Source organism: Saccopteryx bilineata, chromosome 11 (assembly GCF_036850765.1).
Source record: "Saccopteryx bilineata isolate mSacBil1 chromosome 11, mSacBil1_pri_phased_curated, whole genome shotgun sequence".
Lineage (NCBI taxonomy): Eukaryota > Metazoa > Chordata > Mammalia > Chiroptera > Emballonuridae > Saccopteryx > Saccopteryx bilineata.
The window spans coordinates 63,463,325-63,475,523 of record NC_089500.1 but is presented as its reverse complement, the minus strand read 5'-3'; positions in this window follow the sequence as shown (position 1 = coordinate 63,475,523).

Below are 12,199 nucleotides of genomic sequence, written 5' to 3'. Positions count from 1 at the left end.
CTTTGGCTGGAACTGCCCACACCTATGTGCGCCAAAAGAAACTTCCCAGGAACCCTTTGGAAAAGAGCGACTGTCTGCCAGTCAATGAAATTTCGCCACGTCATATTACCTCGACCACCCTAGATGACCCTTAAAAATTCCCCCACGCAGTTTCCTCCATGCAACTTGTCTGGCCCCTGTCCCCCAGACCAGAGAACATCATCCAGGAAGTACTCTGAATAAAGCTTTTATTATTCCACACTTCATAGCTATGCCTTTCCTTCTTCCTCGGTGAGAAAAAATACCTTATAGTTGATAGCAAAGGGGGTCCCAAAATAATAAAGACAAGATGGTAGTGCTCAGCTGTTAGGAGCAAAGCTGGTACAATCATCATATAAACATTGGAGTCAAAGTAGCAGCCAGAAGGCTGAATAAACCACTGGTGTGATCAGCAGAATGCCCACATTGGTTCTTTGGTTTGAGTGCTGAGAGTTTTCATAGATGTGAAGGTAAAGTGAAAGTCCTAAAACTTCCCCTCACCCACCCACCTCAGCCAAGATAATAAATAAAAAACAATATCCTGGCTCTGGCTGGTTGGTTCAGCGGTAGAGCGTCGGCCTGGCCTGCGGAAGTCCCGAGTTCAATTCCCGGCCAGGGCACACAGGAGAGGCGCCTATCTGCTTCTCCACCCCTCCCCCTCTCCTTCCTCTCTGTCTCTCTCTTCCCCTCCCGCAGCCGAAGCTCCATTGGAGCAAAAGATGGCCCTGGCGCTGGGGATGGCTCCTTGGCCTCTGCCCCAGGCGCTAGAATGGCTCTGGTCACGACAGAGCGATGCCCTGGATGGATGGAGCATCGCCCCCTGGTGGGTGTGCCGGGTGGATCCTGGTCAGGCGCATGCGGGAGTCTGTCTGACTGCCTCCCCATTTCCAGCTTCAGAAAAATACAAATATATATATATATATATTTCCTATACCAGGAAAAGTTAGAGATTAGTGCCACCCTTGAAAACCTAAAACATGTGGAAAGGGCTGGTTTCCATCACATTCCTACCTAATTCCTCAATCTGGCCTTGAAAAAAATACAGATTAGCATTGGACTGCTGCAGAGTCAACAAAGTAGAAGCCCCAGTGCAGCTGCTATGCTAGTGTCCTGGCTGGCACAGATCAACACGGCCTCGGGTGGGTGACCTTTGATCTGGCCCACCCTATCAGGAACGGTTAGCATTCACAGGTAGGGGCAGCAGTTTACATCACGGTCTTGCCCCAGGCCTATGTTCACTTTCCCACATGCTGTCATAGTACAGTCTGAAGGGCCTTGGCTGTCTGGACATTTTACAGAGTACTGCCTTCATTTATTATAGGAATGATAATCTGCTCATCTGGTAGGATGAACACGAAGTAATAAGTAGATGAAGACCTTAATGAAGCATTTTAGCTACCAAGCGTAGAAGATAAACCCTATGTGTTTGGGGGCTTGCCATGTTGTAAGGTACCAAAAGCTACAGAATTAATGTTAATATTTTAGGAAGCTTAAAGAACATTTTATTAATTTGGGCTAGGCGTGAAGAGAGATTTTGTAAATGCTCTTTGTACTTGTGTGATTAGCATCAAACCAGGGTGGTCGATAGCATTGTATTGTAAATGCAGAGCGGAAAGAGATTTGGATTCTCTGACCTTCCCCATACCTGTAAGTAAATAGGTGAATAGCTAGCCAGGTACAGGAAGAGAAAAGATTAAATTAAACCTTTTCTTATATTGGTGGGCCATTTACAAGCATTTGTCCCCATGGAAACTACCCCTCCACTCCTGAAAGCATGTAGTTAATGTGTGTGTGTGTGTGTGTGTGTGTGTGTGTGTGTGTATATATATATATATCTGAACAAAAGAATGGCAGGTGAAAACTAGAAAATATAGGAATATCTTTTTAATATATAAAGTGACATTTTTACCACTGTGTTACCTTGTAAGTTTTAATGTGTAGAAACATTTTTTATGAATCCTATAGACCAGGGGTCCCCAAACTTTTTACACAGGGGGCCAGTTCACTGTCCCTCAGAGTGTTGGAGGGCCAGACTATAAAAAAAAACTATGAACAAATCCCTATGCACACTGCACATATCTTATTTTAAAGTAAAAAAACAAAATGGGAACAAATACAATATTTAAAATAAAAGAACAAGTAAATTTCAATCAACAAACTGACCAATATTTCAATGGGAACTATGCTCCTCTCAGTGACCACCAATAAAAGAGGTGCCCCTTCCGGAAATGCAGCAGGGGCCGGATAAATGGCCTCAGGGGGCCACATGTGGCCCGCGGGCCGTAGTTTGGGGACCCCTGCTATAGACAAATGTTATTAACTTGCTAATGAATTGTGTCCCATCCCCCCCTTCATCCTTTTCCCAAACCTGTATAGGTGAAAACAAAGGTTATAAGCTTATGCCGTGATGTCAGGCTTTTTCCCCGCCCATGTATAATTAAGGGTATATAACCAGCCCCTAGAATATTATAGATACACACGATTTGGGACTGCTGCCCCAAGATATATGCGGCCAGCATGTTTAATAAATTTCCTCCTTTAATAAAACTCTTCAAAATTCATCTGGACTTGGTGTCTCTATGAAAACCCATGGAATCGTGGATTGGGTACTTTACAACTGCCACATCAGTGAAGTTTTTAGGGGTCTAGTTGTCTGAAGCATATCAGGACATCCTTTCCAAAGTAAAGGATAAATTATTGCATCCTAAACACCCCATCACAGGAAAGGAAGTACAAATGCCAGAACCCAAACGTGGTGGGGAAAAAATGTCATGTGAAATTTATTGCAAGCCCTAGTGGATGTCAATTAACTTGGACTAAGAACTGCGAGGCAAAGCTTTATTTGGGTGTGCTTAAGAATTCCAAATCCAGAGATAGGTTTGGGTAGAAATCCAACTGTGTCCCTAGGGGGAAAGAAATGGACAGAGTTTATAAGAACAAGAAAAGTGGAATTTTGAAAGGAGACAAGTTGTTTTGAAAGAGCCATGATTGGTGTTGGTAAGCACACTGATTCTATGCTACATACAATTAGTCCTTTATATCCATTGCTAGATGAAAGCTTTATTTTTTTAATTTTTTTTTGTATTTTTCTGAAGCTGGAAACAGGGAGAGACAGTCAGACAGACTCCCGCATGCGCCCGACCGGGATCCACCCAGCACGTCCACCAGAGGTCACGCTCTGCCCACCAGGGGGTGATGCTCTGCCCCTCCGGGGCGTCGCTCTGCTGCTACCAGAGCCACTCTAGCGCCTGGGGCAGAGGCCAAGGAGCCATCCCCAGCACCCGGGCCATCTTTGCTCCAATGGAGCCCCGGCTGCGGGAGGGGAAGAGAGAGACAGAGAGGAAGGAGGGGGGGTGGAGAAGCAAATGGGCGCTTCTCCTATGTGCCCTGAGCGGGAATTGAACCCAGGTCCCCCGCATGCCAGGCCAACGCTTTACCGCTGAGCCAACTGGCCAGGGCCAAAAGCTTTATTTTTAATAGAGTTCATGATGCAGATCCAGTTCCAGGAGTATAGCAGGATGTAGCCATTTGGCTTACTTAGCCTTGATCAACAGTTCGGTTTCCCATGGAGGGGATGTGTTAGCTCAGATTCCTGGAGACCTAACTCCATTTTAGATTGCTCTCTTGACAATATCAATTTCATTTCACTGTTTTCCTTTCACATTTCATCCTTTCGATCAAGATTTTTTCCTTAGAAAGTATCAATGATCAATCACCAGGATGTATCATTGATCTATCATTAAAAAAGCAACATTGATCCCTTATCTCCAGGAAGCCTCTCATTCCTGGTATGTCATGTACCACACAGGGGGAAGGTAGTCTCCTGAGTATACAGTGAGAGAGCTTATGGACACATTTGAGAAATAGAAGGCTTGTCAGACACAGATCTAAGTCACGTATTTCTCAGATCACAAGTTCCTTTGTAGAGATGGTCTTAGATTTATTCTTTGCAACATCTCTAGGTGCTGGGCTGCCATTATTCTGGTAGTGGCTGTTAAGTCATTGTTGGAGGCACCTGGTAAGATACCTAGTTAGGGTAAGTGAACAGTATATTGTATTTCCCCATGTATAAGATGCTCCCATGTATAAGATGCACCTTAACTTTGGGGCTTGAAATTTGGAGGAAAAATGTATTACATAAAGTTATTGAACTCAAGTTTTATTCATCATAAAATTCATACAACTCATCACTGTCAAAACTCCCATCCATTAGCTTGTCCTCATCTGTGTCTGATGACAAATCACTGTCTTCATATATTGCTTTGTCCTCAGTTCCATCTATGGCATTTGAAATGCCACACTTCTTAAATGACTTGACAATGATTTCAATCTTGATATTGTCCCAGGATCTTTTCACCCAGATACAAACTTCTCCTATAGTTGGTTTCGTCACTATTCCTGCTGGTGTCAAATTGTCACCAGAAGACTTCTTCCATTGGTTCCATTCATCTCTCATGGCAGCTTTGAAGGGTTTGTTAATGCTGACATCAAGTGGTTGGAGCTGGGATGGCAAGCATCCAGGTATGATGGCAAGTTTTGTTTTTTTCTCTGCAGGAATTTTCTTTGTGTTTTTTGTTATGTGTACCCTGAACTGATCAAGCACCAATAGGGCAGGTTTGCATAAGAGCCTACCTGGTCTCCTTCTCCAAACTTTCTCAAACCAGATCTTCGTCCCATCCAGCCAACTCTTGTCATGAACGTGGACAATCACTCCTCGAGGAATGTTGTCTTTTGGCATTGTTTTGCATTTGAAAATCAGCATAGGAGGCAGCTTGATTGCATCAGCACAATAAACTAAAATAACTGTATAATGGCTCTTTTCATGTCCACTTTTCTTCAGTTACAGTTTTCACCCCCTTCTTATCAACAGTTCTGTTACTTGGAACATCAAATTGAAGGGGGACTTTGTCCATATTTGCAATCTGCCCCAATTCAAACTGATGTGTCTTCTGACATTGAATGACAAAATGATGAAATTCAAGGACCTTCTGCTCATAGCTTTCAAGCATCTTTTGAGCAAGTCTGGTGCATGTATGCATACTTAGTCCATTCTGTTTCATGAACCTAAAGCACCAATTGTGTCCTCTTTTGAAATCAGTAACTTCTTTTTCATCAGCAATTCTTCTTGCCTCATGCTGAACCATCGTTTTGGACACAGAAATTCCAATTGCCCTTTGCTCTTCAAGCTGTATCTTCAATTCTCTCTCTAAATCAGGCCATTTTGCTGACTTGCCTCTCATGGCCTTCTTCTGCCGTGGCGTTTTCAGTATGGTTTTCTCTTATGGTAGCCAGTCTCAGATTGATTTTTCAGTTGGAAAAGGACCAAACTTATGTTCATCAGCACGATTTCTGTTCACTTTTGCAAACTGGATCACTTTTTAACTTGAATTTCAGCATTGTATGAAAATCTTTTCTGAGCCATTTCTGGGCAGAATGTAACAAAACATAATATACCGATAACAAGTGAAAAACAATGAGCACAATGACAACAAGCATGAAAAAGCAGGAAATGCAAGTAAAAATAATCTACAACAATGAGCGCAAAAACAAGTACAAAAAAGCAGGAAATGCAAGTAAAAACATCTACAACCACTACATAAGACACATCCAGTTTTTAAACCCAAAATTTTTTTGAAAAGGGTGTGTCTTATACATGGGAAAATATGGTAATTATAAAAACCAATATGATTAAGGCCAGTAATATAGAGCAAAGCCTGGTTCCACAGGCAATCAGCTAAATAAGTCTGTCCAATTCTAACTTACAGGATAATGTTGTTGTTGTTCTTCAGGGTAATGTTCTGTCCAAGGAATTTTAATATTTGTTTTAGAACCTCAAGCTATTGTATCACTTTACCTGCTTCGTTAACATAAAAACAATATTCCTGTCCCAATAGGGCAAAGCATTGCCTTGATGGACAGCTAACAAATCTAGAGCCCCAGTGCTACCTCAGCCAGACTGTCAGTCATTCCTTATTTTTCGAGAGAAGTCGCAATACATTCTTCCATGATCACGCTACAAGACTAGAAAGATTTCTTATAGATTTTCTAATTCAGCTAGCTACTCTACACCAAAGAAAGCAAGCTAGTGGAGGCATGCCCAAAGCCTTGCTGATCTGTTATTCGGTTTTGAGTGGAGAGAAAAGACGGAATAGATCATGCACCAAATCCCAATTCCATTTGGTCCGTTTTAGTCAAAATTTAAAAGCAAAAGGGAGAGTCTTTCTGGTGATAGCATTAGATAAAGTAACAATACCACATCTGCCTCACCATCGAGTTAGCGAGGTACCCCCAAGTCACCTGAATCCCCCAAGTGAGAGTGCATAATTAAGCCCTTAACACCAGACTTTGAGGGAAGTATTAAGCCTATTTCTGAGGCAGGGATTTCATGTCCTCCATATACTGGATGATCATAATTATCATCAACAACATTAAAGTCATCATGTGATTTATGATTGTGATTAAAGAGCACTTGGGGTTTTTATACATTGGGGCAGGATTGAAAGATTAGTGTGGATTTGATTGTTCTAAATTTTGGGGCTGTGATTCCCTAAGAGATACATTTTATCTGTTTTCCATCAAATACTAGACTTTTTCATCTAGCCCCCAAGGAGTATTCAGGAGTGGAAGGACATCTGCTTTTCAAGATTGAGTGGCGTTATTCCTTAATTTCCCCACATTAGAGAGATGTTGTAAGACGTAACACTGTAGTTGCTTAGAACCCATTGAGGTGTGAACTCAAGGTTGTCTGAGACATACAAAAGACTGTAGTTCCACATTTTTAAATGGGCAAAATTCAAGATTCTGCCAGAATCGTTTATATTTTCAAAATAGACAAGTTATCAGTAACAATCCAGATGGTATTTATGGGTGTTACCTTGTAGGCTGTGGGGGAACTTCTGGATGGATCTGGTTATAGGAAAGTCATGTGTTCCATCAACATTTTTTGAGATTTGAAAATATAGAAGGACTTTTAAATCCAGTGTTATGTCCAGTTAGGTTTTGTAGGTGTAGAGAAACAGCTGTGTTAGGCACGCTCCTCGCACTTTGCATGAGCACGTGGCAGAGCCACGTTTGTTTAGCCTGTGTAAGGCTACAGTTGCTTTCCCCCGGGGTGGGTTGCTTGTTCGCTACTGTGAGGAGCCATTTTGCTGTTCACTTGCCTGCTACCACGAGAAGCAGTTTTCCTCTGCCTGTTTGCTCGTCTGCCTGTTTGCGAGAATCTGTCCAACTGGAATGGCCTACTGCTTTCCAGCTCCACAGATCCTCTACCATTTGCCCGAATCCAATCTGAATGTGCTTAGCCTCAGCCACTGGCATCACAGTAAGCTTTCAAGGCTTAAATGCCAAGCCACTCATTCTGGTTCATCACGAGCATGGTTAGCTTAGGTATATAGCCAACAGTTAGTTAAATTGGCACTATTGGATATCTTTTGGATAGTGGAGCAAAAGGGTGTTGAAGGGAAAAATAGGGTATTCACTAAAGTAAGCAGACATAGTAATATGAGTATGTTCATCCTGAAATTAGACTAAAGAGCTAGGAAAAGTAAGATGTTCTCTCAAGAATTTTGTTCAGGCAAAAGTTAGGTTATGATAGCCATACAATCAGTAAAGAAAGCAAATACAATCAGTGGAATTGTGGGTGGAATTGTGTATGACTGGTCTGTTCAGGGATATTGGGAGAGCTGTTTACATCATGTGCTGTCTGCTTGGATTCCACAATGAGAATTCTAGAGATGGTCTTGAGTTGTTTATAAGAGATTTTCAGCTGAAGATCTCCAAAAGACTGAGATGAGCACTCAGGTGTGAGTGTCCTTTTTAAAAGAGAAACATGAATCCATGAGTCAAAACTCTTATGTTAAGCAGCACCAGGGTTACCTAGCAATACCTAATATGGTCCTTTCCATTGTGGCTGAAGGGCATCTTTAGGGAGATGGTATTTACAATACACACGATCTGGAAATCATGATAGTGTAGGTCTTTGTCTTTCTGGAGCACTCAATGGAAAGATTGTTCTACAAGCTCCTAGTCTTAAAGGCCCTTATAAATTCTTTACAATAAATCAAGAGGTCTCCTTTCAATAGTCCAAGTTCATACATTTTTTGATGTAATCTCATGGGTGTGCAGTGCAGGTTCATAGATTCTTTGATCTAATTTCATGGGTCTTCCAGTAATAATTTCAAAAGGAGACAGTCTAAATTTGTCAAAGGGAGTAGGTCTTAGGTTGAGCAATACCAAAGGAAGAGTCTTAGGCCGAGGCAGATGAAGAGACTCCATGAGTTTTGCCAGTTGAGTTCTGATGATCTTGTTAGTCCATTCTGTGAGATGAGAGGACTGAGAATGATTGCACAATCTGCCAGGTCTTACAAACATTGTAATATATAATCTGTCCTGTGAAATGAGTTCCCCAGTCACTATGGAGCTCTGAGGGAATTCCCCAAGTTGGAAAGGAACACCAAAAGGCATACTTGCTCTCAGTATAAATGTTAGCCATCTTACCTTTGAACAATTGCAAGCTCAAATTAAAGCACAGAGCTCTGCTTGTTAAGCAAAAATTTCCTGAGGCATTGGACTGGCCTCAGTAGTCTCATTTAGAGACAAGTGCTTGGCCTACTTCACATATCGGGTAAAACCATCAGTAAACCAAACTAATTCAGCATTTTCAAGAGGTGTTTCCTATAAATCAGTCTGAGGAGTTAGTTGTTGGACTCACTGTCAGATATTCATGAGAGGTTTTGTTGGAGGACAAAAGAAGAAGGGTAGCAGGATTCAGAGTATTGTAGGGAGCAAGAATCACATTACCTGAAGACAATGAAAGAACTTTGTAGGAGGCAGTCTGCTAGCAGAGAGATGCTGCATGTGATGAGAGCTAAGTAAGGCTTCCACTGAATGAGGCAAATGAAGAGTCAGTGGAGAGCCCTTCATTATCTATTCCATGTGTTATAGTAAATTGGCAGTGGCTACAACGGCTCTCATACAGGGAGGGAGGCCTCTGGCCACTGGATCTGTTGATTATAGTATTCAATGGTCCCATGTTGGCTTCCATGTCGTTGGGTCAAGACACCTAAGGCAGTTTCCTCTCCAAAGAATTGTTCAAATTCAGGCCTTGGCCAGTTGGCTCAGTGGTAGAGTGTCAGCTCGGCGTGTGGATGTCCCGGGTTTGATCCCAGTCAGGGCACACAGGAGAAGCGACCATCTGATTCTCCATCCTTCCCCTTCCTCTTCTCTCTCTCTCTCTCTCTCTCTCTCTCACCTCCTCCTGCAGCCATGGCTTGATTGGCTCAGTGAGTTGGCCTTGGGCACTGCAGACAGCCCCAAGGCCTCCACCTCAGGCACTAAAAAAAAAAAAAAGGCTCAGTTGCTGAGCAAACGGAGCAACAGCCCCAGATGGCAGAGCATTACCCCCTGGTGGGCTTGCTGGGTGGATCCCGGTCTGGGCGCATGTGGTAGTTTGTCTCTCTGCCTTCCCTCCTCTCACTAAAAAAAGAAAGAAAGAGAAAAAGAATTGTTCAAATTCACCCTTCTCACTTGCTTACTCCTCAACACACTCCAATGTGGTTTCTGACACCAATCCAGCACAGACCTGCTCCTGTCAGGGGTCGGGGCTACCAATGGCTCCTGGTCCTTACCAAACTTGACCTCTTGGCAGCCTGTCACCTACTGTCCCTATCTACCATCTTGACCCCCTTGGTTGGCAGCCTTGAAGATGGCCCCCAATGATCCCCTCTCCTTGACAGTGGGCTGAACCCAACAACTGATTTCTAACAAAGAGGATATGGCGAAAGTGAGGGGATGGAACTTCCAGGACATGGTATCTGTCTCGTATGGCCTCTCTCACCCTCTCATTCACTTGCTCTGAGCAAAGCCAGCTGTCATGTTGTGAGGTGCCCTATGGAGATGCCCACACGGCAAGGAACTGAGGATAGCCAGTGTCATCAAACAGTCAAGGAGGAACTGAAACGTGACATGATGGAAGCTGAGCCTTCACATTAGCCCAGGGCTCTGGCCTGCACCATGAATGTAGCACCACGAGTGTAGCCTATGGGAGACCTTGAGGCAGAGGTACCCGCCATGCTGAAATCACGTCCAGATCACAACCACTGAAATAATATACTTTGTTATGCTTAAATATATAACTAATAAAATCCCATCCATCAACTATACTCTGGTTTCTCCCTCAGCAGCTCTCAATATCCCAACTCCTACTCAGTATCCTTTGTTGGTGCCTCTTACCTCTTAGGATTACTATTTATGGCTGTAGACCAAACACCCTCTGGAGCCCAGACGTGAAGGAATATCAAATGGCCTCCTGGACATCTCCAATCAGGACCCATGGTTCTTAGGTTTCATTTCTTTAACCCTGCCGGCATGAGTTTTGTTTCAGGCCTTGCGGCAGACGACCAACCACAAAGGAATGCCTGATGTCACAAACCAAGAAGTCCTAGATGATTGAAAACCGCTAGAAGTTAAACATACTCAAACTTCCATAAAAGACCATCCTTTGTCCAGCAGCCAATCGGATAATGCCCTACAACCCTTCCTGCTCCCCTTCCCCAAACCCTTAAAGCGAGGTCCTAGCCTGTACCTGGCGCAACTCCTTAGGAGCCAGCCCAGCAGGTTTCTTTTCAATAAAGCCTATTACGCTAGTCTTTTCGGACTCCAATGGATTCTAACAATGGTCAGCGCAGCCAAACAGCCAGAAACAAATTCATCCTCTTTCTCCAAGAACATACTTCTCTCCCCCTGCATTCTGCATCTTAGAGGTGGTGCCTGCCATCATCTGCCTAGTCTCCTAAACCAGAATCCTGGTGTCATTCTGGATGCCTCCCTTTTACTATCCTAAATCCTGAAGGCGGATAGACTCTAGACTCAGTCCTCACCATCCCTCCTGCTCCATATTCTGGGTCCCATGCAGAGTACCAAGAGGGCTGCACAAAAGTACCAAGATGGCTGAGATCCAGCCCTGCCCTGCTCACCAAGGGACATACCTTACCTTGAGCAGCCTGTAACTGGGGGGTAAACCACAGCAACTGCCTCCAACCTGGTTCAATCCACCTCTACCCAAAGGTAGCCTGAAGGATTCTCCTACAACCTACACTGGCTCCTATCTCACCTGCTCAAACCCTCCTGTGACTCTCCAGTGCCCTGAGGATAAAGCTCCAACTCCATAGCAAGACTTGGAGATCCTTCCGTGACCTGGGCTCTCTCAAACCTCAAGTTTTGTCCCTTCCTGGGCATCACAAAGTGTGTAACCCTACCTACAGAACTGCTTGCAGATACTCACTGTGCTATCCCTGGTCGCTACATTTTACAAAAGTCCTTCTTTAACCTGGAACACCTCTGTACTGTTTGCTCCGCTAGATGAGCATAACTACTACTGGTTCCCAGAGTAAGACCTCGGGAAACGAGGCTCTGACTTCAGCTGCTTCTTCTACAACACAGCTTGGTCATGCAGCCAGCAGCTGGGGCCAGTCCTTTTTACCTGTGTCAACAAAGAAAAATCTTCCAAACCTGTAAGAATTTTTTATGAACATATTTGAGCCAAACTGTCGACAATTGCTGGGAAGCAAAGTCTCAACGGATTGAGAAAATGCTCCAGAAAACGGCAATTACATCACTTACTTTATACATTAGAATCAAAGGGAAAGACCTACAAGGGTTACATGAAATTGCCTGCTGAAAATTAGGGAGACGCGAGAAAGCAAAGTGGGGAAATCACTGGGATTGGATAAAAGTGAAATGTATACACTAAAACCTCTCTTACATAAAACAGGTTAAGTTAATCAACATGCTAATAATAACAAAGAAAGGGTTTGTAGGTTCCTGTGCTGGTAGGACGCCTACCCTGAGGGGGCACAAAATCACACCTCAAAGGCACGTTATCGGGTACATTATTGCAGATTGCAGATGTAAAAGGCAATAGACAGGCTTCAAAGCAAACACTGACCTTAGTTCAGAAAGAGAACAACTCCTTAGGATATGACTACACACCATAAACCGTTTTTAGAAAAAAAAGTTCCAATTTCCGACCATCCTATATGTTTACGTCCCAGAGTCTGTATGGACACCACGTAGGCTTTCCCTGAGCTTATCAGGTTCAGCATGCGGCCCGTTTTCCATCCACACCCCGCAACCATAACTTGGGCTCCCAAACCCCTGGTCCCACTGTGCCCAGCGCGTAGCA